The sequence below is a fragment of the Lithobates pipiens genome, unplaced genomic scaffold (genome assembly GCF_037356315.1).
Source record: "Lithobates pipiens isolate NorthernLeopardFrog02 unplaced genomic scaffold, aLitPip1_a1.2 Scaffold_18, whole genome shotgun sequence".
NCBI classification, from domain to species: Eukaryota; Metazoa; Chordata; class Amphibia; order Anura; family Ranidae; genus Lithobates; species Lithobates pipiens.
Genome location: NW_027507758.1, coordinates 14,007,976 through 14,032,987, shown reverse-complemented (window position 1 = coordinate 14,032,987; position 25,012 = coordinate 14,007,976).

Below are 25,012 nucleotides of genomic sequence, written 5' to 3'. Positions count from 1 at the left end.
CCGACGGATGTTGGCTCAAACTTGTCTTGCATACACACCGTCACACAAAGTTGTCGGAAATTCTGAACGTCAAGAACGCAGTGACGTACAACACGTAAAATCGAGAAAAATTAAGTTCAATAGCCAGTGCGGCTCTTCTGCTTGATTCCTGAGCATGCATGGAACTCTGTGCATCGGAATTGTGTACACGTGATCGGAATTTCCGACCACGGATTTTGTGGTCGGAAAATTTGAGAGCGCAGATCTCAAATTTTGAGCGTCGGAAATTCCGATAGAAAATGTCAGATGGAGCCTACACACACTGAAGCTCAAATCGAACATTTTCCGTCGGAAAATCCAACCGTGTGTACGGGGCATTATACAAGCTGTACACTCGTTACTTTACATTGTAGCAAAGTATCATTTTTTCAGTGTTGTCACATGAAAAGATAGAATAAAATATTTACAAAAATGTGATGGGGTGTACTTACTTTTGTGAGATAGTGTACAAAAAAAGACACACAAAAAATTGAAAAAATAAAAATGAAAATGTAAAACAATTCAGTTTAAAATAGAAAAGAAAGACAAAATATTTGTGTATAGATTTAAAAAATAAACATTATAAATACCTCCCCCCCATTTTTTTTTTAGTGATCACATTCCCTCTGTTCTCAGCTGCATAAGAGCTGGAGGGAGAAGAAACAGCAGCACACTGGTCTTCCCAGCGAATGGCTGTGGCGGGGGGGGGGCAAGACAAGTCTGATCATTGGAGAAGCCTGAGTTCACAGCTATGTGCAGCCCTTACTCTTTATTTATGATTCCTAGCAAGAACGCCAACAGCTGCAGGATAACCTATATGTAGAGGTCCCCTTTAACCCAGATGATGGCCTTTCCCTGCAGCATCCCCCTCTAGCAGAATGCATGCGCTGTGATTGGCTGGCAGGGAGATAATCTGATACAGTGGCGCCATTCTGTTCTATAGTGATAAGGTCAATTGGAAAAAAAAAAAAGTTTAGATTTGCTTTCTGCCAATAACTGAGACATAAAACCGTTTACAACCCTCCAACGCGTCGGAAATAATCTGCTTTCGCGGGAAGGCGCAGATGTCCAGGAGGAACCTGGCCACTTTGCTGGAACGCAAACCGAAGAAAATAAACCCAACCGAAGAAAATAAATGATCAAACGATTGTGTTTGTCTCTTATAAAGTTGTAAAAGGTTCTTTGTGTTCATGAAAGGGACACACGGGGTCCTGGAACTGATTCCGGACTCCTCGGTGCTGGACAGAGGGGTATGCAGACGCATTTAAGGGGTGCCATACTAAATACATACAACATGCATCCATCACAGAGATCAATCCAATTTTATTATATATAAGTGTGCAATCGGCCATGACTCTACATGGATGGAAGGCGGTAAAAAGCCCATTGAGGCTCCTGGTGTGATGTGTCTAAGGATGGGTCCAAGTCACCATGTTAGATGGACTTCAGATAACTTTATTTCACCACTCACACAGACGCACTCACAGATAGAAGAGTAAAACCAGAAATGTCAAACATTTATGTAGTACCATAAACTGAGGAAGTGACGAGTGGCGAGAGTCCTCCCTTACATCAATTGTTCCAATCAGAATGTCCAATTTCATCAACTGTCCCCCATAGGAGTCCCTCCTTACATCAACTGTCCCCATCAGAGTGCCCCCATCATCAACTGTCCCCATCAGAGTGCCTCCTATCATTAACTGTCCCCATCACAGTGCCCACTATCATCAACTGTCCCCATCAGAGTGCCCCCTGTCATCAACTGTCCCCATCAGTAAATACCCTATCATCAACTGTGCCCATCAGAGTGCCCCCTATCATCAACTGTCCCCATCAGGGTGCCCACTATCATCAACTGTCCCCATCAGAGTGCCCCCTATTATCAACTGTCCCCATCAGAAAACCCTCTATCATCAACTGTCCCCATCAGAGTGCCCCCTATCATCAACTGTCCCCATCAGAGTGCCCCCTATCATCAACTGTCCCCATCAGTAAGCCCCCTATCATCAACTGTCCCTATCAGCGTGCCCTCTTACATCAACTGTCCCCATCAGAGTGCCCCCTATCATCAACTGTCCCCATCAGAGTGCCCCCTATCATCAACTGTCCCCATCAGAGTGCCCCCTATCATCAACTGTCCCCATCAGAAAACCCCCTATCATCAACTGTCCCCATCAGAAAGCCCCCTATCATCAACTGTCCCCATCAGAGTGTCCCCTATCATCAACTGTTCCCATCAGTAAGCCCCTTATCATCATCTGTCCCCATCAGAAAACCCCCTATCATCAACTGTCCCCATCAGAAAGCCCCCTATCATCAACTGTCCCCATCAGAGTGCCCCCTATCATCAACTGTTCCCATCAGTAAGCCCCTTATCATCAACTGTCCCTATCAGCGTGTCCTCTTACATCAACTGTCCCCATCAGAGTGCCCCCTATCATCAACTGTCCCTATCAGTGCCCCTATCATCAACTGTCCCCATCAGAAAACCCCCTATCATCAACTGTCCCGATCAGAGTGCCCCTATCATTAACTGTCCCCATCAGACTGCCCCCTATCATCAACTGTCCCCATCACAGTGCCCACTATCATCAACTGTCCCCATCAGAGTGCCCCTTATCATCAACTGTCCCCATCAGAGTGCCCTTTGTCATCAACTGTCCCCATCAGAGTGCCCCCTATCATCAACTGTCCTCATCAGAGTGCCACCTATCATCAACTGTCCCCATCAGTAAATACCCTATCATCAACTGTCCCCATCAGAGTGCCCCCTATCATCAACTGTCCCCATCAGAAAACCCACTATCATCAACTGTCCCCATCAGAGTGCACCTATCATCAACTGTCCCCATCAGGGTGCCCCCTATCATCAACTGTCCCTATCAGTGCCCCCTATCATCAACTGTCCCCATCAGAAAACCCCCTATCATCAACTGTCCCCATCAGAGTGCCCCTATCATTAACTGTCCCCATCAGACTGCCCCCAATCATCAACTGTCCCCATCACAGTGCCCACTATCATCAACTGTCCCCATCAGAGTGCCCCTTATCATCAACTGTCCCCATCAGAGTGCCCTTTGTCATCAACTGTCCCCATCAGAGTGCCCCCTATCATCAACTGTCCCCATCAGAGTGCCCCCTATCATCAACTGTCCCCATCAGTAAATACCCTATCATCAACTGTCCCCATCAGAAAGCCCCCTATCATCAACTGTCCCCATCAGAAAACCCCCTATCATCAACTGTCCCCATCAGAGTGCACCTATCATCAACTGTCCCCATCAGGGTGCCTCCTATCATCAACTGTCCCCATCAGAGTTCCCCCTATCATAAACTGTCCCCATCAGAGTGCCCCCTATCATCAACTGTGCCCATCAGAGTGCCCCTGTCATCAACTGTCCCCATCAGAGTGCTCGCTATCATCAACTGTCCCCATCAGAGTGCCTGTATCATCAACTGTCCCCATCAGAGTGCCCCCTATTATCAACTGTCCCCATCAGAGTGCCCCCTGTCATCAACTGTCCCCATCAGAGTGCCCCCTATCATCAACTGTCCCCATCAGAGTGCCCCTATCATCAACTGTCCCCATCAGAAAGCCCCCTATCATCAACTGTCCCCATCAGAGTGCCCTTATCATCAACTGTCCCTATCAGAGTGCCCTCTTACATCAACTGTCCCCATCAAAGTGCCCCCTATCATCAACTGTCCCCATCAGAGTGCCCCCTATCATCAACTGTCCCCATCAGAGTGCCCCCTATCACCAACTGTCCCTATCAGAGTGCCCCCTATCATCAACTGACCCCATCAGAAACCCCCCTATCATCAACTGTCCCCATCAACATAGGCTTGCGCAGGTGGTGTGCCAGTTGTGCCTAGTAATGACTACATGCAGTGCTGATTCCCTCTACTGCCCATGCTTCCTCCGGGGGGGGGGGGGTCCTTTCTTTACGTTTGACCCCCCCCCCCCCCACAGTGCGCTGGCTTCCCTTCTCTCCTCTCCACCAAGCTGCTGGGTATGTTTTAGGATTGAAAGTGGGGAAAGGGGCTAGTAAATATATAATTTACCAACATCTTCCTTTTTTAAATGAACACAGTGAACACACTCACTTATTGTGTTCATTCTTAACTGAAGCATAGTAAACTGTGTTTACTATGTTTCAGTTTGTGGTTGAATGGGAAGCTGCTCAACACAGAGCACTTCCTATTCACTGCCCCGTGCAGATGAGGCTGCAGAGAAAGACATGGGTGTTTAAGCTTTGGGCTGCACACCCTAATGTAATAGGCTGCACACACCCATGCCCATCAGAGTGCCTCTTTTCATCAACTGTTACATCAACTGTTACATCTTACATCAATTGTTCCAATCAGAATGTCCAATTTCATCAACTGTCCCCCATAGGAGTCCCCCCTTACATCAACTGTCCCCAACCGAATACCGCATATATAAACTGTCCCAACCGAATACCCCTTTACATCATTTATCCCCATCAGAGTGTCCATTTACATCAAGTGTCCCCAGAGTCCTGCCTTACATCAGTTGTCCCCATCAGGGTGTGTCCCCTTGCATCAATTGCCCTCATCCGAGTGTCCCTTACATCAACTGCCCCAACCAGAGTGTCCCCTTTCATCAACTGTCCCCAGCAGAGTACCCCCTTACATCAACTGGCCCCATCACAGTGTCCCCTTACATCCATTGCCCCCATCAGAGTGCCCCCTTACATCAACTGCCCCCACCAGAGTGTCCCTTTACATCAATTGTCCCCACCAGAGTGTCCCCTTACATCAATTGTCCCCACCAGAGTGTCCCCTTACATCAACTGCCCCCCACCATAGTGCCCCCTTACATCATTTGTCCCCACCAGAATATCCCCTTACATCACCTGCCCCCATCAGAGTGCCCCCTTACATCAACTGTCCCCGGCTCATGGATCAGTGAATGCACTTGCAGAGACATGGGGGGGCACAGCTCCCAACTGAGAACTTAGAGGATCCAGGATTGGTACCTCTGCAGCAACAAGAGCGATAGATCGCACCCAGCACAGGGATCAGTAGTATTTAGAGCAGTGTACAGGGATCAGTAGCATGTAGAGCAGTGTGCAGGGATCAGTAGAATGGAGAGTAGCGTAGAGGGATCAGTAGCATGTAGAGAAGTGTACAGGGATCAGTAGACTGTAGAGCAGTGTACAGGGATCAGTAGAATGTAGAGTAGTGTACAGGGATCAGTAGCATGTAGAGCAGTGTACAGGGATCAGTAGACTGTAGAGCAGTGTACAGGCATCAGTAGCATGTAGAGCACTGTACAGGGATCAATAGAATGTAGAGTAGTATAGAGGGATCAGTAGCATGTAGAGGCGTGTACAAAAAAACAAAACAAAAAAAAACACTAAGGCCGCGTACACACACGGGGACTGTTCGCCCAACTTTGTCCGCTGAACAGTGTTTCGGCGGACAGTCCGCTCGTGTGTGGGCTTTCAGCGGACAGTTTCAGCGAACAGTCCGCTGAACAAGGTTTTTCGGAAATTCCGTAAAACTGTCCGCTGACACTTTGTTTCAGCGAACAGTCCCCTCGTGTGTAGGCTTGTTCGTCAAACTAAGTTCCGCGCATGCTCAGAAAGGATTTACACGCCGAAAGTTATAATGCAGTGTATAGGACGTTGTATTTTCTGTCCCGTCGTACGTGCCGTTCACGTCATCGCGCACGGTTTCAGCAAACTGTTCGTTCGTCGTGTGTGGGCAAGTCCGTCCATGCTAATTTTGAGCGGACTGTTTGCTGAAACTGTTTGACGGACAAAGTTGGGCGAACAGTCCCCGCGTGTGTACGCGGCCTGAGCTGTCAAAATATCAAAGAGACATGTACAGGGATCAGTAGCATGTAGAGAAGTGTACAGGGATCAGTAGCATGTAGAGAAGTGTACAGGGATCAGTAGCATGTAGAGCAGTGTACAGGGATCAGTAGAATGTAGAGTAGTGTAGAGGGATCAGTAGCACCATTTGACCATAAATGTCCGCTTGCGGCGACTGCTTGTCGGATCTTCATTTCAAATCTTTTCTCTCTATGTCGAATAATCTTGGACTAATAGAGTTAGGTTAGGCACATTCAACCTTTTTTGCTATTGTCTCTATAATGTCAAATCTTTTCTCTCTATGTCAAATCTTTTCCCTCCTTATAATTTAGAATCTTTTCTCTCTATGTGGAATCTTTTCTCTCTATAATGTGGAATCTTTTCTCACCATGTCGAATCTTTTCTCTCTATAATGTCGAATCTTTTCTCTCTTTGTCAAATTTTTTCTCTCTATGTCGAATCTTTTTTCTCTTTGTGTCGAATCTTTTCTCTCTGTGTCAAATCTTTTCTCTCTGTCGAATAATCTTGGACTAATTGAGTTTGGTTAGGCACATTCAACCTTTTTTGCTATTGTCTCTATAATGTCGAATCTTTTCCCTCCTTATAATGTCGAATCTTTTCTCTCTATAATGTCAAATCTTTTCTCTCTATAATGTTGAATCTTTTCTCTCTGTGCCGAATCTTTTCTCTCTATAATGTCAAATCTTTTCTCTCTATAATGTCAAATCTTTTCTCTCTATAATGTTGAATCTTTTCTCTCTGTGTTGAATCTTTTCTCTCTATAATGTCGAATCTTTTCTCTCCATGTCGAATCTTTTCTCTCTGTGTGGAATCTTTTCTCTCTATGTCGAATAATCTTGGGCTAATAGAGTTAGGTTAGGCACATTTGACCTTTTTTGCTATTGTCTCTATAATGCCGAATATTTTCTCTCTATGTTGAATCTTTTCCCTCCTTATAATGTCAAATCTTTTCTCTCTATGTCAAATCTTTTCTCTCTATGTCAAATTTTTTCTCTCTATAATGTTGAATCTTTTCTCTCTATGTCAAATCTTTTCTCTCTATAATGTTGAATCTTTTCTCTCTGTGTCGAATCTTTTCTCTCCATGTCAAATCTTTTCTCCCTATAATGTCGAATCTTTTCTCTGTCAAATTTTTTCTCTCTATGTCGAATCTTTTTTCTCTTTGTGTCGAATCTTTTCTCTCTGTGTCAAATCTTTTCTCTCTGTCGAATAATCTTGGACTAATTGAGTTTGGTTAGGCACATTCAACCTTTTTTGCTATTGTCTCTATAATGTCGAATCTTTTCTCTCCTTATAATGTCGAATCTTTTCTCTCTATAATGTTGAATCTTTTCTCTCTATGTCGAATCTTTTCTCTCTGTGTCGAATCTTTTCTCTCTGTGTCAAATCTTTTCTCTCTGTGTCAAATCTTTTCTCTCTGTGTTGAATCTTTTCTCTCTATGTCAAATATTTTCTCTCTCTGTGTCGAATCTTTTCTCTCTGTGTCAAATTTTTTCTCTCTATGTTGAATCTCTTCTCTCTATGTCGAATAATCTTGGACTAATAGAGTTAGGTTAGGCACATTCGACCTTTTTTGCTATTGTCTCTATAATGTTGAATCTTTTTGCTCCTTATAATATCAAATCTTTTCTCTCTACGTTGAATCTTTTCTCTCTATGTTGAATCTTTTCTCCCTATGTTGAATAGTTTCTCCATATGTCGAATAATCTTGGACTAATAGAGTTAGGTTAGGCACATTCGACCTTTTTTGCTATTGTCTCTATAATGTCGAATCTTTTCGCTCCTTATAATGTCAAATCTTTTCTCCCTATGAATCTTTTCTCACTATGTCAAATCTTTTCTCCCTATGTTGAATCTTTTCTCTCTATCTTGAATCTTTTCCCTCCTTATAATGTCAAATCTTTTCTCTCTATGTCGAATCTTTTCTCTCTATGTCAAATTTTTTCTCTCTATGTCAAATCTTTCCTCTCTATAATGTTGAGTCTTTTCTCTCTATAATGTTGAATCTTTTCTCTCTATGTCGAATCTTTTCTCTCTGTGTCGAATCTTTTCTCTCTGTGTCGAATCTTTTCTCTCTGTGTTGAATCTTTTCTCTCTGTGTCGAATCTTTTCTCTCTATGTCAAATATTTTCTCTCTCTGTGTCAAATCATTTCTCTCTGTGTCGAATCTTTTCTCTCTGTGTCGAATCTTTTCTCTCTATGTTGAATCTCTTCTCTCTATGGCGAATAATCTTGGACTAATAGAGTTAGGTTAGGCCCATTCGACCTTTTTTGCTATTGTCTCTATAATGTTGAATCTTTTCTCTCCTTATAATGTCAAATCTTTTCTCTCTATGTTGAATCTTTTCTCTCTATGTCGAATCTTTTCTCCCTATGTTGAATCTTTTCTCTCTATGTTGAAACTTTTTTCTCGATGTGGAATCTTTTCTCTCTATAATATCACATCTTTTCTCTCTATAATGTCAAATCTTCTCTCTATGTCTAATCTTTTTTCTCTATGTCGAATATTTTCTATCTATAATGTCGAATAATCTTGGACTAATAGAGCTAAGGTTAGGCACATTCGACCACAGGTTGGATGGACACAGATCGCTATTGTCAGCGTCATGTCGAATCTCCTATCTATATCGAACTGTTGTCACAACGAAAATGAAAATAAAGCATTTGTTCATGTCGGATCTTTCGGTTTTCGGATTCTGCACATTCGTTATTGTTTTTTTTAACGAAATTTTTTTTTTAAAATTTTAAAAAAAAAACGAAAATACCCGAAATTCGGATGAAAATGCATTAGGAAGGAAACGAATGCACATGTCTACAAACGGTTGGATTTTCTGCCAACAGCCTGTCCCGTCGGAAAAATCAGATCGTGTGTACGAGACTTTAGAATAAACTATATAGAATAAATCTATCCCCAAAAAGAAGAAGAAAGAAAAAAATCAATATGTTAAAGGGGTAGCGCCGCACTTTTTTTAGATTTGAGAAATGTAAAATTAGCCTTGGTCCATAGGGAGGGTAGAGGTGAGAGCTGAAGAGGTTAATAAATATAACTGCTTGTGTTTTTTTATATATTTGCCCCCGGAGTGCAGCTTTAATGTGAAGGTGGCGGGTTGGTGACGAGCAGCCAAATCACGCGGGATCACAAATGGCAGGCCGCGGGAGAGTTTAATATTTGAACGCCGAGAACTTTCGCGGCGCAGGTTCCCCTTGCTCGGTCTGCAGGGGGAATGCCGCTAAACATGTCGCGTCCTTCCGGGGGGGGGGGGGAGGGGGGTCTTTGAAGTCCCAGAGACAAAACGCGGCCCTGTCATGGCGCCGACCGCTAATTCTTCACCGTTTTGTATCAATCCTCCAGAGATCTGATATTCTCCATTAATCTCAGAATATATGTGAATTATTCAAATATTCAACCTGCTTCTTTTTTTTTTTCTCTTGTTATGAATAATATATGGATCTGGGCCCCCCGGTATGTCTATTTGTGCTATTTATATATATTGATATATACACTGCGGCATCGGTAAAAAAAGATTCCAACCGCTCCTATGGAGGGAAAGCGGCGGCGGTGTACATCGTTCTCTTAGATGAATGATGTATAAGACCTGATTATTATTTATTGTTTATAGCAGATTTCTGTAGCACTGTCTGTGTTTGTATAATGATAACTTAATCTATGACATAAATCCATATATTATATCGTATAGACAGATAAACAGGGAAAAGGCTTAGAGGGAATAATTACAGAGATTTCATTTATGGAGATAAAATGAGAAGACTGATATTATCTATTCATTTCAACATTTTCTTTTTCAGAGAAAATGGAATACCTTGATATATACAGTGTATGTATGTATATATATATATATATATATATATATATATATAATTTTATTTTAAATTTTTTTTGCTTCATACCTTAAAATAGTTTTAAAACCCTAAGATGTTTTACCTTTACATTACCTGTATTCTCTGCATTAGTTTAAAACAAAAAAGGAGGGAGTAGGGTGCGGGGCCGAGCCTACCTGCCTGTGTTTCAGACAGGGTGGCTCAGGAGGGAGCCCACACGGATGCTCCTATAGATGGGGGTACTCAGCGGGGCGGGGGGGGGGGGGGCAGGAGCATCGGCAGGGGGAGCTTTAAATGTAATTTCAACCACTTCAGCTCCGGGAAGATTTACCCCCCCCCCCCGTCATGACCAGACCATTTTTTTCAATTTAGCACTGCGCTACTTTTTGCGACAATTGCGTGGTCGTGCTATACTGTACCCAAATAACATTTTTGTCCTTTTTTTTCCCACAAATAGATTATTATTAGTAGTAATATTACTAAAACTATTTATTATAGCTATTACTATTATATTAGTAGTAATAGTAGTAGAACTATTATTATTATTATTTTTTATTATTAGTTGTAGTTGTAGTAGTAGTAGTAGAACTACAGCTATTATTATTATTATTATATTAGTAGTATTACTAAAACTATTAATTATAGTTATTACTATTATTATTTTCACTATTATATTCATAGTAATAGCAGTAGTAGAACTATTATTATTATTACTATTATTATTGGTTGTAGTAGTAGTATTACTACAACTATTATTATTATTATTATTGTTAATATTATTATTACTACTAACATTATTACAACTATTATTATTATTACTATTTTATTATTTTAGTATGAGTAATAGTAGAAGTATTACAATTTATTATTAATATTTTTACTATCGTATTATTAGTAGTATTACTAAAACTGATATTATTCTTATTACTATTATTAATGATAATAATTGTATTATTATTACTTTAGTAGTAGTAGTAGCAGTAGAACTATTATTGTTATATTTTTTTATTATTCGATGTAGTTGTAGTAGAAGTATTACTACAGCTTAGTATTACTATTATTATTATTATTATTATTATTAATAATAATATTATTATATTAGTATTACTACAACTATTATTATTAATAGTATTACTATTTTATTATTTTAGTATGAGTTATAGTAGAAGTATTACAATTACTATTATCATTTTTACTATTATATTATTAGTAATATTACTAAAACTGGTATTATAATTATTACTATTATTAATAATAATTTTATTATTATAGTTATTATATTAGTAGTAGAACAACTATTATTATTATTATATATAGTTTTATTATACTTTGTAGTATTACTACAACTAATATTATTATTACTATTATTACTACAATTATTATTATTATTATTATTATTACTTCTACTACTATTTTATTATTATTATTAGGTAATCTTCATATGTAGTCGTAATGTACATTATTATGTAATGTCGTAATGTAGTCATAGTAGTATTACTATTAAATAATTTAGTAATATTACTACAACTATAATAACCTGTACACACTACTGGACTTTCCAGCAGAATAGGTCCAACGGACTTCCCGCCGGAATTCCGCCGGAGTTCCTACGGACTTTCCGAACTAACAGACTTACCCACAAATGACCGGACTTTCCGGCAAACTAGGTCTGCTGGTCTTCCTGACGGACTTCTGACGGAGTTACGGCAAATAAACGGACTTGCCCACACACGGAGTAAAGTCTATTCATTTTGAACGTGATGAATTACGACGGGACTAGAAAAGGAAGTCAATCTCGCTGATAGAAGCGAGAGCTGTCGCCTGGTATGGATTTTAAGGGGAACCCCCTACGCTGAATAGACGGCTTGGGGGTCCCCCCAAGGTCCATATCAGACCCTTATCCGAGCATACAGCCCGGCCGGTCAGGAAGGGGGGTGGGGATGAGCGAGCGCCCCCCCCCCCCCACCGAACTGTACCAGGCTGCATGCCCTCAACATGGGGGGTGGGTGGTTTGGGGAAGGGGGCACCCTGCGGCCCCCCCCACCCGAAAGCACCTTGTCCCCATATTGAGGACAAAGGACTCTTCCCGACAACCCTGGCCGTTGGTTGTTGGGGTCTGCGGGCGGGGGGTTTATCGAAATCTGGGAGCCCCCTTTAATGAGGGGGCCCCCGGATCCCGGCCCTCCACCCTATGTGAATGAGTACCCCTACCCATTCACCTGGGGGGAAAAAAGTGTCAATAAAAAAACACACTAGACAGGTTTTTAAATTAGTTTATTAGGCAGCCCTGGGGGTCTCTTCCGACTCCTCCGCTCTGCCGGCCTCTTTTCCCGCTCTCTGGCCTTCTCTCCCAGTCTCCCGTTCTTCTCCTGCTTTCCGGCCTCTTCTCCAGGTCTCCGGTTCTTCTCCTGCTTTCCGGTTCTTCTCCTGCTTTCCGGCCTCTTCTTCAGGTCTCCGGTTCTTTTCCTGCTCTCTGGTTCTTCTGCCAGGCTCCTCCGCTATCTTCTGCTCTTTTGCCGCTCTTTTGCTAGCGGTGGCTGGGTCTTCTCCGTCGTCTTGATCCCTCTTCTCTTCTTCCGATGTTTACACTACGCTCTCTCCAGCTGTAATGCCGTGTGCGAGGTGCGCAAAGACTTATATAGGCACCGGGTGATGCCACCCGATAACCCCGCCCCTTATGACGTCACAGTCCTGGGGCATACTCATTCACATAGGGTGGTGGGGGGATCCAGGGGCCCCCATACGATCGAATTGTCCGACGGATTTGTTCCGTCGGACCTTTGCTGTCAAGTCCAGTCGTGTGTACGTGGCATTACTCTTATTATTATTATTGCTACTACTAATATTATATTATTTTTATTATTAATCAGGATTTGTATAGCGCCAACAATTCAAGACAAGAAGGTTCGGCAGCCCTGCTCAATAGAGCTTACAATCTAATCTGTTTCAATAAATAAATAATAAATACACAGTTGAAGTACATATACTGTATATGAGAGGTGTCAAATGCGAAAGGATTTGTTATTCTGTTCAGGCGGTCTTGTGAGTTAGGCCCCCCGGCTATACTCTGGACCTCCCTGTAATCCCCCTTGCAATTAAGCAATGTGCAGCCTGGTCCAGGACCCGCCCCCCCTGGCTTGTGACTGGAGCAGGTTCCTGATGAGGTCATCCTTGTGCTCTCTCCACCTATCAGCAGTAAGCAAAAGAGCTCTGATTGGTTCAGTGTTGACCCTTCCCTGGATTGCTGCTGTTGTGCAGGGGATTGCAGAAAGCAAGTAGATCAGACCAGGGGAATTTATATTATCTCTATCTGAACAAACATTTAAAGTGGTTGTAAACCTCAGACAGGAAATATGAACAAAGCATATCCCCTCTACAGTGTGTACTTGTCTCAATCCAGAGCACCAAGTGTGATTTCTATCTGCTGGCTCATTCCTCAGCTATAAGCATGTGTCACCTCTGACAGGTTTTCCTGACACCAAGAGAAAAATGGTGACAGGGGAGGAGCTCCAGCACACAGCTCTGTTCCTGTGTGCTGTGTAAAGTGTGTGTGTGTGTGTGTGTGTGTGGGGGTGGGGGGGGGGGGGGTCCCTTCCCTTCCCTTCTCTCCAATCAGTTATCACTGAGCTCTGCAGAGTGTAATTTCAGCCCTCCGCCCCCTTTATTCTGACAGCTCAGACAAGCTTTATAAATTCTGGACTGTTTCATCTCTGTGTATCACCTGAGGATAGTCCCTCTTCACTAAGTGTATATATAAGAGTTTACAACCACTGTATTACTCATTCCCATGAAGATGTAACTGGATTGAGACAAGTTTTATTCTTTTATCTGCCCGGAGTTCAGTTTTAAGGCTAGTATCAGATCCTTGCGTGTCGAGAATAAGTGCAAAAATCGCGTGCTTTCCTGACTTGAGGAAACGCATCGCCCCTTTAGTAGACGGGCAGGGGCACCATTTATTGTTAATGGCACCCCGTGCATCTGCACATGCACCATGCGGTTAGATGTAACACGTTTCTGGAAAAGGAGCCCAGTGACTGTGTTTGTACGCGTTTCGTCCATCCAGGGCAGCCCATTCAAATGAATGGGTTACCCTACATGTAGTTACATAGTTATATAGATATATAGTTACATAGTTATATAGTTTAGTTACATAGTAGGTAAGTAAGGAGGAGTCGAACACCCCCCTGTTCGGTTCGCACCAGAACCTGCGAACAGACCTAAACTTCGTGTGAACTTTAGAACCCTATTAAAGTCTATGGGACTCGAACGTTCACAATCTAAAGTGCTAATTTTAAAGGCTTATATGCAGGTTACTGTCCTAAAAAGTGTTTGGGGACCCGGATCCTGCCCCAGGGGACATGGATCAATGCAAAAAAAAAGTTTTAAAAACGTCAGTTTTTTCGGGAGCAGTGATTTTAATAATGATTAAAGTGAAACAATAAAAGTGTAATATTCCTTTAAATTTCGTACCTGGGGGGTGTCTATAGTATGCCTGTGAAGGGGCGCATGTTTCCCGTGCTTAGAACTGTCCCTGCACAAACTGTCATTTCGCAAGGAAAAAAAGTCTTTTAAAATCACTTTCAAATGTCGGCTCTTGTAATACACACTCAATGAGTGTTCTCTATATTACTGGAGCCGACAATTCATTCATTGATAAAAAAAAAAGGCGTGAGGTTCCCCTAAATTCAATTACCAGGCCCTTCAGGTCTGGTATGGATATTATGCGCATCAAATAATAAAAAAAAAAGTTATGTAGGGGTCCCCCTAAAAATCCATACCAGACCCTTTATCCGAGCACGCAACCTGGCAGGCCGCAGGAAAAGAGGGGGGGACGAGAGAGCGCCCCCCCTCCTGAACCGTATCAGGCTACATGCCCTCAACATTGGAAGGATGCTTTGGGCGTCTGTGACCCCTCAAAGCACCATGTCCCCATGTTGATGGGGAAAAGGGCCTCATCCCCACAACCCTGGCCGGTGGTTGTGGGGGGTCTGCGGGCGGGGGGCTTATCAGAATCTGGAAGCCCCCTTTAACAAGGGGACCCCCAGATCCCGCCCCCCCCTGTTTGCAATGGTAAGGGGGTACAAAAGTACCCCTACCATTTCACAAAGAAAGTGTAAAAATAGTTAAATAAGACAAACACACTTTTGAAAAATTCCTTTATTAAAATAAAAAAACTAAAAAAAAGATTCCAGCGGTGCTAATCCACTCTTGCTATCCAGCGATGGATGATCATCTCTCCGGGGTCCAGCGATGGCTGATCTGATTAAGCGACGGGTGATTTTCAGTCCAGCGCAGTCCATGCATCCGTCTTCTGTCTCCACTGAGGAGACATTTGAGCTTGAGTTGTTCGCCCATCCCCATCCTCCAGGTCATTTATGAATAGATTAAACAGGATTGGTCCCAGCACAGAACCCTGGGGGACCCCACTACCCACCCGTGACCATTCTGAGTACTCCCCATTTATCACCACCCTCTGAACTCGCCCTTGTAGCCAGTTTTCAATCCATGTACTCACCCCTATGGTCCATGCCAACGGACCTTATTCTGTACAGTAAATGTTTATGGGGAACTGTGTCAGATGCTTACATGGGATGTAGACTCAAGAAATTATTTTTGAAATTTTTGGTAGCCCCCCCCTAGTGCAGGCCATCAAGTCCTACCTGGGAGTGGCTCTGGTCTGCATTGGGGGGGGGGGGGGAAATATAAGGACAGGTACTCTTTTCCAGGCAGGGACAATTTTCTGGGAAATTCCTTCTATATACCGGGGGACTGCCTAGGGTTGCCACCTGTCCGGGTTTGGGATCATGCGTCTGGGTTTCAGACTGCCTGAAACCTGGAACACATTATTCAGACTGGATTATGGCTTCCCAGCAGGGTTGCTGGCTGCAGTTGTCTAAGCTGAGAGTGTCTGTAATGGCGCGTACACACGATCAAACAATCCGGTGGAAAAGTCCGGCGAACTCAAGTCCGCCGGACAATCCCCCCGTGTGTAGCCTCCGGCGGACTTTTTTTACCCAAAAGTACGGCGGACTTAGAAAGTAGTTTTGCACTCCAATCTTCCCGGCGGACTCGCATTTCGGCGGACAATCCGGCCGTTGGTATGCCAGTCCGCCGTACTTTTGAAATGAGCGGACTTTTCCCGCCCGGAGAAAAGTCCGCTCATTTTGAGCGCGTCTCCAGGTAGACGGGGCCAGCGAAGGAGGCGTCGCTGGCCCCGTCACCTGGTATGGACTTAAAGGGGAACCCCAACGCCGAAAAAATCGGCGTGGGGGTGCCCCCCAGGTCCACATCAGACCCTTGTCCTAGCTCGCTACCCGGCCGGCCAGGAAAGGGGGGACGAGCGAGCGCCCCCCCCCCCTCCTGAGCCGTACCAGGTCGCATGTCCTCAACATGGGGGGGGTGCCTTGGGGAAGGGGGGGCTGCGCGGCTGTAAAAGAGCTAGAAGAAGGCGCGGTGGCCCGGCAAGAAGAACCAAAGAGGGGGACAAGACCCCTAAAGTCGGAAGAAGAGGGCGGCGGCGAAGAAGAAAGCCGGGCTCCTCCGCTAGCAAAAGAGCTACAAGAAGATAGCGGAGGAGTCGGCGAGAAGACCCCCGAAGACGGAAGACCCCCGGAGCTGTGCAATAAACTATTTTAACCCTGTGTGTTGTGGTTTTTTTTTACTTTTTTTTTACAGGTGAATGGGTAGGGGTACATTGTACCCCATACTCATTCACATAGGGTGGGGGGCCGTTATCCGGGGCCCCCTTATTAAAGGGGGCTCCCAGATTCCAATAAGCCCCCCGCCCGCAGACCCTGACAACCAACGGCCAGGGTTGTCGGGAAGGGGCCCTTGTCCTCATCAACATGGGGACAAGGTGCTTTGGGGCACGTGGCCTGGTACGGCTCAGGAGGGGGCGCTCGCTCATCCCCCCCCTTTCCTGGCCGGCCGGGTAGCGTGCTCGGACAAGGGTCTGATGTGGACCTGGGGGGCACCCCCACGCCAATTCTACCCGGAGACGCGCTCAAAATGAGCGGACTTTTCTCTGTGTGTGTGGGCGAGTCCATTCATTTCAAAAGTATGGCGGATAGTCTGGCGGACTAAGTACGCCGTATTAGTCCGTTGAAAAAGTGCCGTGTGTGGGCAAGTAGCCCGTTCGGGAAGTCCGGCGCACAGTCCGGCGGGAAGTCCGCCGGACTGAGTCCGCCGGATAGTCAGCTACGTGTGTACGCGGCATTACACTTTCTTTCATGCTGCCCAAAGCCAACACTAACAATCCCCCTCCCCCCCCCCCCCCACACACACACAGGAGAGGAGAGGAGAGAGAGGCCTCGATCTGCTCCTCTTCCTCCCGCCCCTACCCCTCTATGTCTGCCCACACTTCAATCTCCAGGGCTGTGCCTCAGAAAAGGAAAGTTTGAAGTCCAACAGCCTCAGATACATCTGGATGGGAGGTGCTGACTGCCAAGGGGTGAGTGAGCTCACCATCCATCCCTGCCTGTGACTGAAGTCTCCCCCCTTCTCTCTCCTGCCTCTGAGTGAGTACACTAAAGTAAATCAGGGTTCTCAGAGCACCCCTTACATCAGAGTTCCACTTTACACCAGAGGACATAGTGTTCCCCCTTACATCAGAGTCCTCTCCGTGCATCAGAGTTCTCAGTGTTCACCATTAAATCAGGGTTCACAGAGCATCCCTTATGTCAGAGTCCCCGGAGTTCTCCCTTATATCAGAGTCTGCCGAGTCCCCACTTACAGTGAAAGGAATCTGCGAGTTCAGATGTAAAAGGGGAACTCTGTGGACTCCGATGTTAAAGGGGAACTCTGCGTATTCAGAAGTAAAAGGGGAACTCTGCGGATTGAGATGTAAAAGGGAACTCTGCGGATTGAGATGTAAAAGGGGAACTCTGCGGATTCAGATGTAAAAGGGGAACACTGTGGATTCAGATGTAAAAGGGGAACTCTGTAGACTCTGATGTAAAAGGTGAACTCTGTGGATTCTGATGTAAAGGGGAAGTCTGCGGATTCTGATGTAAAAGGGAAACACCTTGGACTCCGATTAAAAAGGGGAACTCTGCAGATTCCAACGTAAAGGGAAACTCTGCGGATTTCGATGTAAAAGGGGAACTCTGCGGATTCCGATGTAAAAGGGGAATTCTGCGGATTCAGATGTAAAAGGGGAACTCTGCGGATTCAGATGTAAAAGGGGAACACTGTGGATTCAGATGTAAAAGGGGAACACTGTGGATTCAGATGTAAAAGGGGAACTCTGCGGATTCAGATGTAAAAGGAGAACTCTGCGGATTCAGATGTAAAAGGTGAACTCTGTGGACTCTGATGTAAAAGGTGAACTCTGTGGATTCTGATGTAAAGGGGAAGTCTGTGGATTCTGATGTAAAGGGGAACTCTGCGGATTCTGATGTAAAAGGGAAACACCTTGGACTCCGATTAAAAAGGGGAACTCTGCAGATTCCAGCGTAAAGGGGAACTCTGCGGATTCCGATGTAAAAGGGGAACTCTGTGGATTCAAATGTAAAAGGAGAACTCTGCGGATTCAGATGTAAAAGGAGAACTCTGCGGATTCAGATGTAAAAGGAGAACTCTGCGGATTCAGATGAAAAAGGAGAACTCTGCGGATTCAGATGTAAAAGGAGAACTCTGCGGATTCAGATGTAAAAGGGGAACTCTGCGGACTCTGATGTAAAGGGGGCTCTTGTTATTAACTTCATATGATTAGAAATGTTATTTATTAGCAAAATATATGTATAAAGAAATTTGCTGTGCACCGCTAAAGTGTTGGGGTTTGACTTGAAGAAAAGGTGGCAGTCCTAGGACGGCCCCCGGAACCTCGGGTCACCCTGACAGTCCCGGATTGATGGGCGACATTGCGATCTGTCACCGCCAGAGATGTTTACATTGGAGAGACGCGCTCCCCTTCCAGATGGATGTGTTTACCGTCTTCGCTATCTCGCCGCCGCAGCTGAAATAATAATAACGCAGCTTTTCAATGTCAGACGGAAGAGTAAATACGACTTATTAAACAGCAAGGTGACTCGGTGATTGGCCGGCCCCCATTATGCATGCTAATGGCGATGCCGCGCACATTATCATTTCAAATTCCTGACTTTGCTTGGCTGGTTGGCGTTTCGTTTTAAATGGCTAATGAGGAGGAAGATGTGAAATTATCCGGAACATCAAAACAGGTGACAAGGAGTGTCGGGGCTGGGGGGGGGGGGGATTGAGCGGGGGGGGTAAAAAACTTTAGGGCAGGGGGTCTCAAACTGGCAGCCCTCCAGTTATTGTGAAAACTACAAGTCCCATGAGGCACTGCGAGGCTGACAGTTACAAGCGTGACTCCCACAGGCAGGGGCATGATGGGACTTGTAGTTGCGAAACATCTGGGGGGCTGCCAGTTTGAGACCCCCTGCTTTAGGGCAACATTACCTGTCAAGCTCGCCCATTGAGATCAATGGGGCTGCACCGCAACCACGAGCCAAACGCTCAGCTCACGGTCGCGGCGCAGTGGTGCAATGTAATATTTCCATTTGGCAATTCAAATAAAAAGTAAAAAAAGTAAGGTGACTCAGTGATTGGATGGGCCCACCAGTGTGAGACCCCCTGCTTTAGGGCAACATCAAAACAGGTGACAAGGAGTGTCAGGGGGCTGGGGGTAAAAAAACTTTAGGGCAGGGGGTCTCAAACTGGCAGCCCTCCAGTTATTGTGAAAACTACAAGTCCCATGAGGCACTGCGAGGCTGACAGTTACAAGCATGACTCCCACAGGCAGGGGCATGATGGGACTTGTAGTTGCGCAACATCTGGGGGGCTGCCAGTTTGAGACCCCCTGCTTTAGGGCAACACTACCTGACAAGCTCGCCCATTGAGATCAATGGGGCTGCACCGCAACCACGAGCAAAACGCTCATCTCACAGTCGCAGCGCAGTGGCGCAATGTAATATTTTTGTTTGGCAATTCAAAAAAGTATATATAAAAAAAACAGCAAATAAAAGTCATCGGTAGTGTCTCCTGGACAACTTTTCAGGGGCGTACATACAGGGGTCGCAAGGGTTGCCATTGCAACCCGGCCACATGCTCCAGGGGGCATTACCACCTGCCTGAAAAAAACGTAAGGCGCTCCAACTGGCCGTCACACTCCGATGTCATCACATACGTTGCTGAATCAAAATTCCTCCAGTGTGTACACAAGGATGATGACGATCCATCCCACAACCAGAGCAAAGGGTGCCAAATCCTGCCGGGGCGAGGGATAAGGTGAAGTTATGGCTCCCCCTGGCAGGTAATGTAGGGTCACTGAAGGCGTGGGTCTCAAGCCTCATTCATACTTGCAAATGGGGGCCGTTTGCAATTTCCTGCAGGAAACTCTGTGGTGGAATCTGCTTGTACATTTGTTCTGTGCAAAGTTGGCTAAAACGAATGTTCTTTGGGCTGTTTTCTGAGTGTTCAAATATCGGCCACTAGATGGAGCTGAGGAGCATTATTGTAACAAGAGAGACAATGTAACAATTCTAAAGAACGCTAGAAAGAATTCACAAATAAATGTAACCATTGGCTCTCTACAATAGTTACACTGTATCTCTTGTTTCAGGAATGTATTTCCTTTGCTCTTCAACTCCATCTAGTGGCCATAATGTGGTATTTTAATACAGCATATAATAAAAGAACATTTATCAGGCATTTATCAGGCAAGTCTCATGGTTTGCATTCTATGCCCCTCCCTCCCCCAGAGCCCCCCTTTTACTTACGATCGTTCCAGCGATGGGGGACGAGCCCAGCCGCTGTCTCGGGTCTTCATTGGATAGATTGATAGCAGCGCAGCCATTGGCTCCTGCTGCTGTCAATCAAATCCAGTGAGACCGGGGGGTGGGGCCGAATCCTGCTGTCTGTGTCAATGGAGTGCTCCTGCACGGGTGCCCCCCATGGGCACCCCAATGAAGAGGAGGTGCCTAGAGCGCCTCCGGGGGACCCCAGAAAAGGAGGATTGGGGGCCCCTCTGTGCATAACCCTTGCACTGAGGAGGTAAGTATAACATGTTCATTTATTAAAAAAAAAAAAAATGAACCTTTACAATCAATTAACCTGCAGCCTTTTTTTCTCTACAGACATTCAAAGGGCAGAATTTAGATGGCATGTCTGAGCTGTCAGAAAGCAGGGGGAAAGGGGAGTGTGCTGAAGTTACAATCTGCAGAGCTCAGTGAGGAGAGCTGATTGGAGGGAAGGGACACCCCCCACACACTTTATACAGCACATGGGAACAGAGCTGATGTCAATCACATGCTGTGTGCTGGAGCTTCACCCTCTGTCACATTTTTTTTCTCTTCCATCATTCAGGCTCCCCCTTAACTTCCTAGAGAGATGCAGCTCAGAGATGACACAGTCATGTAATCATGTGAAGTTCTTGGTTGTATTCACAAATGTCTGACACAATTCAGCCCCCTGCTGCAGCCTCTTACCTCGTGACTTGCTACAAAGATACAATGTTGCAGTCTGATCACTGAGACTCGGCCAAATTGCAATTTTTAAAGCGGAGGTCCACCCTAAAGTGGACCTTCCGCTCATCGGAATCCTCCCCCCCTCCGGCGCCACAATTGGCACCTTTCAGGGGGGAGGGGGGTGCAGTTACCTGGATAATCCAGGTAACTGCACCCACTTCCGGGATAGCTCTCTGCGGAAAGGGGCGTAGATTACGCCCCTTTCCGCAAGTGCCCGCCCCTTTCCGCAAGTGCCCCGCTGCCTGCTGGGAAAACACACAGATCCCAGAGGCAGCGGGGACCGTCCTTATTGCGCAGCGCGGCTCGCGCATGCGCAGTAGGGAACCGGGAAATGAAGCCGAAAGGCTCCACTTCCTGATTCCCATACCCAAGATGGCGGCGGCAGCACCCGAGAAACGATCTACAGATCGACTTCGGGTGCCGACATCGCGGGCGCGCTGGACAGGTAAGTGTCACTATTTTAAAAGTCAGCAGCTGCAGTATTTGTAGCTGCTGGCTTTAAAAAAAAAAAAAAAACGCGGAGTCCCGGCGGACTCCCGCTTTAAAGGGGCATTGATAAGATCAAGCACCGCTGAATACAATGTGTTTCCCCTTGTCATGTGACTCTGTGCAACTCAAGTCGCATCAGAAGTCACACTAGTGTAAACCAGCACTGAGGGGGGAGGAGACTGAGGAAATGCTTCCTCCTGCCTGCAGCAGACTGATGACAATATCTCAGCCTAGGCAAGGTTATAAGGTTGCAGTCTTATCACTGGGGGAGGGGAGAGTAAGGAAATACTTGCTCTTGCCTGCAGCAAACTGATGACAATTACTCAGACTAGGCAAAGTTACAATCTGATCACTGGGGAAAGTGAGACTGAGGAAATGCTTCCTCCTACCTGCAGCAGACTGAAGACATAATCTCAGCCTAGGCAAAGTTACAATGTTGCAGTCTGATCACTGGGAGGGGGGAGGAGACTTATGCAATGCTTCCTCCTGTCTGCAGTAGACTGATGACATTATCTCAGCCTGGGCAAGGTTACATTGTTGCAGTTTGATCACTAGGAGGGGGGAGGAGACTGAGGAAATGCTTCCTCCTGCCTGCAGCAGTCTGATGACAATATCTCAGCCTAGGCAAGGTTATAATGTTGCAGTCTGATTACTGGGGGAGGGGAGAGTAAGGAAATGCTTTCTCTTGCCTGCAGCAAACTGATGACAATTACTCAGACTAGGCAAAGTTACAATCTGATCACTGGGAGGGGGAAGAGACTTAGGAAATGCTTCCTCCTGTCTGCAATAGACTGACGACATCATCTCAGCCTGGGCAAGGTTACATTGTTGCAGTTTGATCACTGGGGGAGAGGAGACGGAGGAAATGCTTGCTGCTGCCTGCAACAGACAGAAGACATAATCTCAGCCTGGGCAAAGTCGCTGTCTGGAGCACAAGGGCGGATTTTAAAGCTTTTTCAGAACAAATGATACGGTTGTTGTATATTGCGATGTCGGGAATGTATTCTTGCAGATTTGTGAAGTTGGTGGGAGGTCCACTTTGAAGGACACAAGGGGTACACAACGTCATGTGACATCCAGGTCAGGACAGACTACGGCGGGCCGGGTCCTGGGCGCTCCTGGCACCTTGCTCCTATGAACCCAATGCCACGGACATGATTTCTAATTAGCTTTCTTCCATTTACGATGGAAATGTAGTTACAGAAATTGGAGGCCGGCCACCTTCCACAGACCCAATCTAATCTGGAGATAACTGTATTACTAATGAGCTTCGGGGAAGAGCGCTCAGGGAAGGGCGGCATGTTTAACCCCTTCCTAGCAGGAGGTAGAATAGATCTTCAAGTTTTGCTTTGTTTGGCCTTTAACCACTTGCCTACTGGGTACTTTTACCCCCTTCCTGCCCAGGCCAATTTTCAGCTTTCAGCGCTCTGACACTTTGAATGACAATTGCGCGGTCATGTAACACTGCACCCATATGAACGTTTAAAAAAAATAAAAATAAATAGAGCTTTCTTTTGGTGGTATTTAATCACCGCTGTTTTTTATATTTTTTGCAAAAAAAAAAAGTGTATGTATATATATATACATATATATATATTTTTTTATATATATATATATATATTTTATATATATATATATATATATATATATATATATATTTTATATATACATACATATTTATATATATATATATATAAATTTATATATAGAAATATATTTTAATAAATAAACTTTTTTATTTTTATAGGGCTCGTGTGTGTGTGTGTGTATATATATATATATATATATATATATATGTTTTATCTTAAACATGGGGACTACCATTTAAAAGCCCATTTTCTACAATACTTTTTTTGCTCTAATATATATCCGACTGGCGCCCCCTAGGTGTGGAGTGTGTGCAATATGGATTTCACTCTCCATTAGGCCCTCACTCTAAAGGTCCATGCAGATGATTGGACAACAAACATGCAAATTAGCTGTTTTGAGGCAACATCCAACCGTGTGTACGCTCCATTGGACAAACTTTTTCGGTTTTGTTGGCTGTGCGAACGGACAAACTTTTTGACAACATAAGTCAGATGGAGCAAAGTCTGATCGTATGTACACAAAACCATCGGACTTTAGTCCGAAGTACAAACACGCATGCTCAGAACTAATGCAAAAGATCAGACAACAATACAGAAGTTGACCAAAGGTGGCAGTAAAGAGCAGAAAAACCATGTGATTTGGTGAAATTTGCCTGAAAAAGTCCTGCCGTGTGTATGCAATACAAGTTCACGGGCCAACGCCCTTTGTACAAAAACCCACGGGATAGGTTGTATAAAGTCCGTTCGTGTATATGAGGCTTAATATATATCGGACTGGAGCCCCCTAGGTGTGAAGTGTGTGCAATATGGGTTTCACTCGCCATTAGGCCCTCACTCTAACGAACTTTTATGCCGCGTACATGCGATCCGAAAATTCGGCCAGCAAAAGACCGGTGAGAGCTTTTCATCGGAAAATGCGATCGTGTGTATACTCCATCGGACTTTTTGGCGGAATTCCGGCCAGCAAAAGATTGAGAGCATGTTCTCAATTTTTCAGACGGAAAAAGTTTCGATCGGAAATTCCGATCGTCTGTAGCAATTCCGACGTGCAAAATTCCTACGCTTGCTCGGAAACAATTTGACGCATGCTTGGAAGCATTGAACTTCATTTTCTCGGCTCATCGTAGTGTTGTACGTCACCGAGTTCTTGACGGTCGGAATTTGGTGTGACCATGTGTAGGCAACACAAGCTTGAGCGGAAATTTTGTCGAAATTCCGTTGGAAAAAACATTCAAGGCTTTTCTGACGAGAATTCAGATCGTGTGTACGTGGCATTACCCTTAAGCCCCATACACACCATCAGGTTTTCTGCTGATTTTTGTCTTCAGATTTACCAAAACCATATAATATGAGGTCAATCCTTAGGACTTTCGATGTGTATGCAATCGGGCAGGCCCTTGTACTACATGGTTTGGGTAAATCTGAAGACAAAAATCAGCAGAAAATCTGAAAGTGTGTATGGAGCTTAGGAATTGGACTGACGGGGGAAGTACTCAATAAATGGCACATGGTGCAGTAGAGTGCAGTAACCCAGAGAGGCAAAATGCAAATTACTGGAGCCAGCCCAGGTCAGGATGGATTCTGATTGGCTGCTCTGAGTTTCTCGTGTTGTTCTTTGCACTGTTTTATCGGAGAAGTCTGATTATTTTGATTTTGCCAGAATTTCACTGTAAAGATGGAAAAGTAACCATGGGAACAATTATATCGCAGTGAATGTCTCCATTGT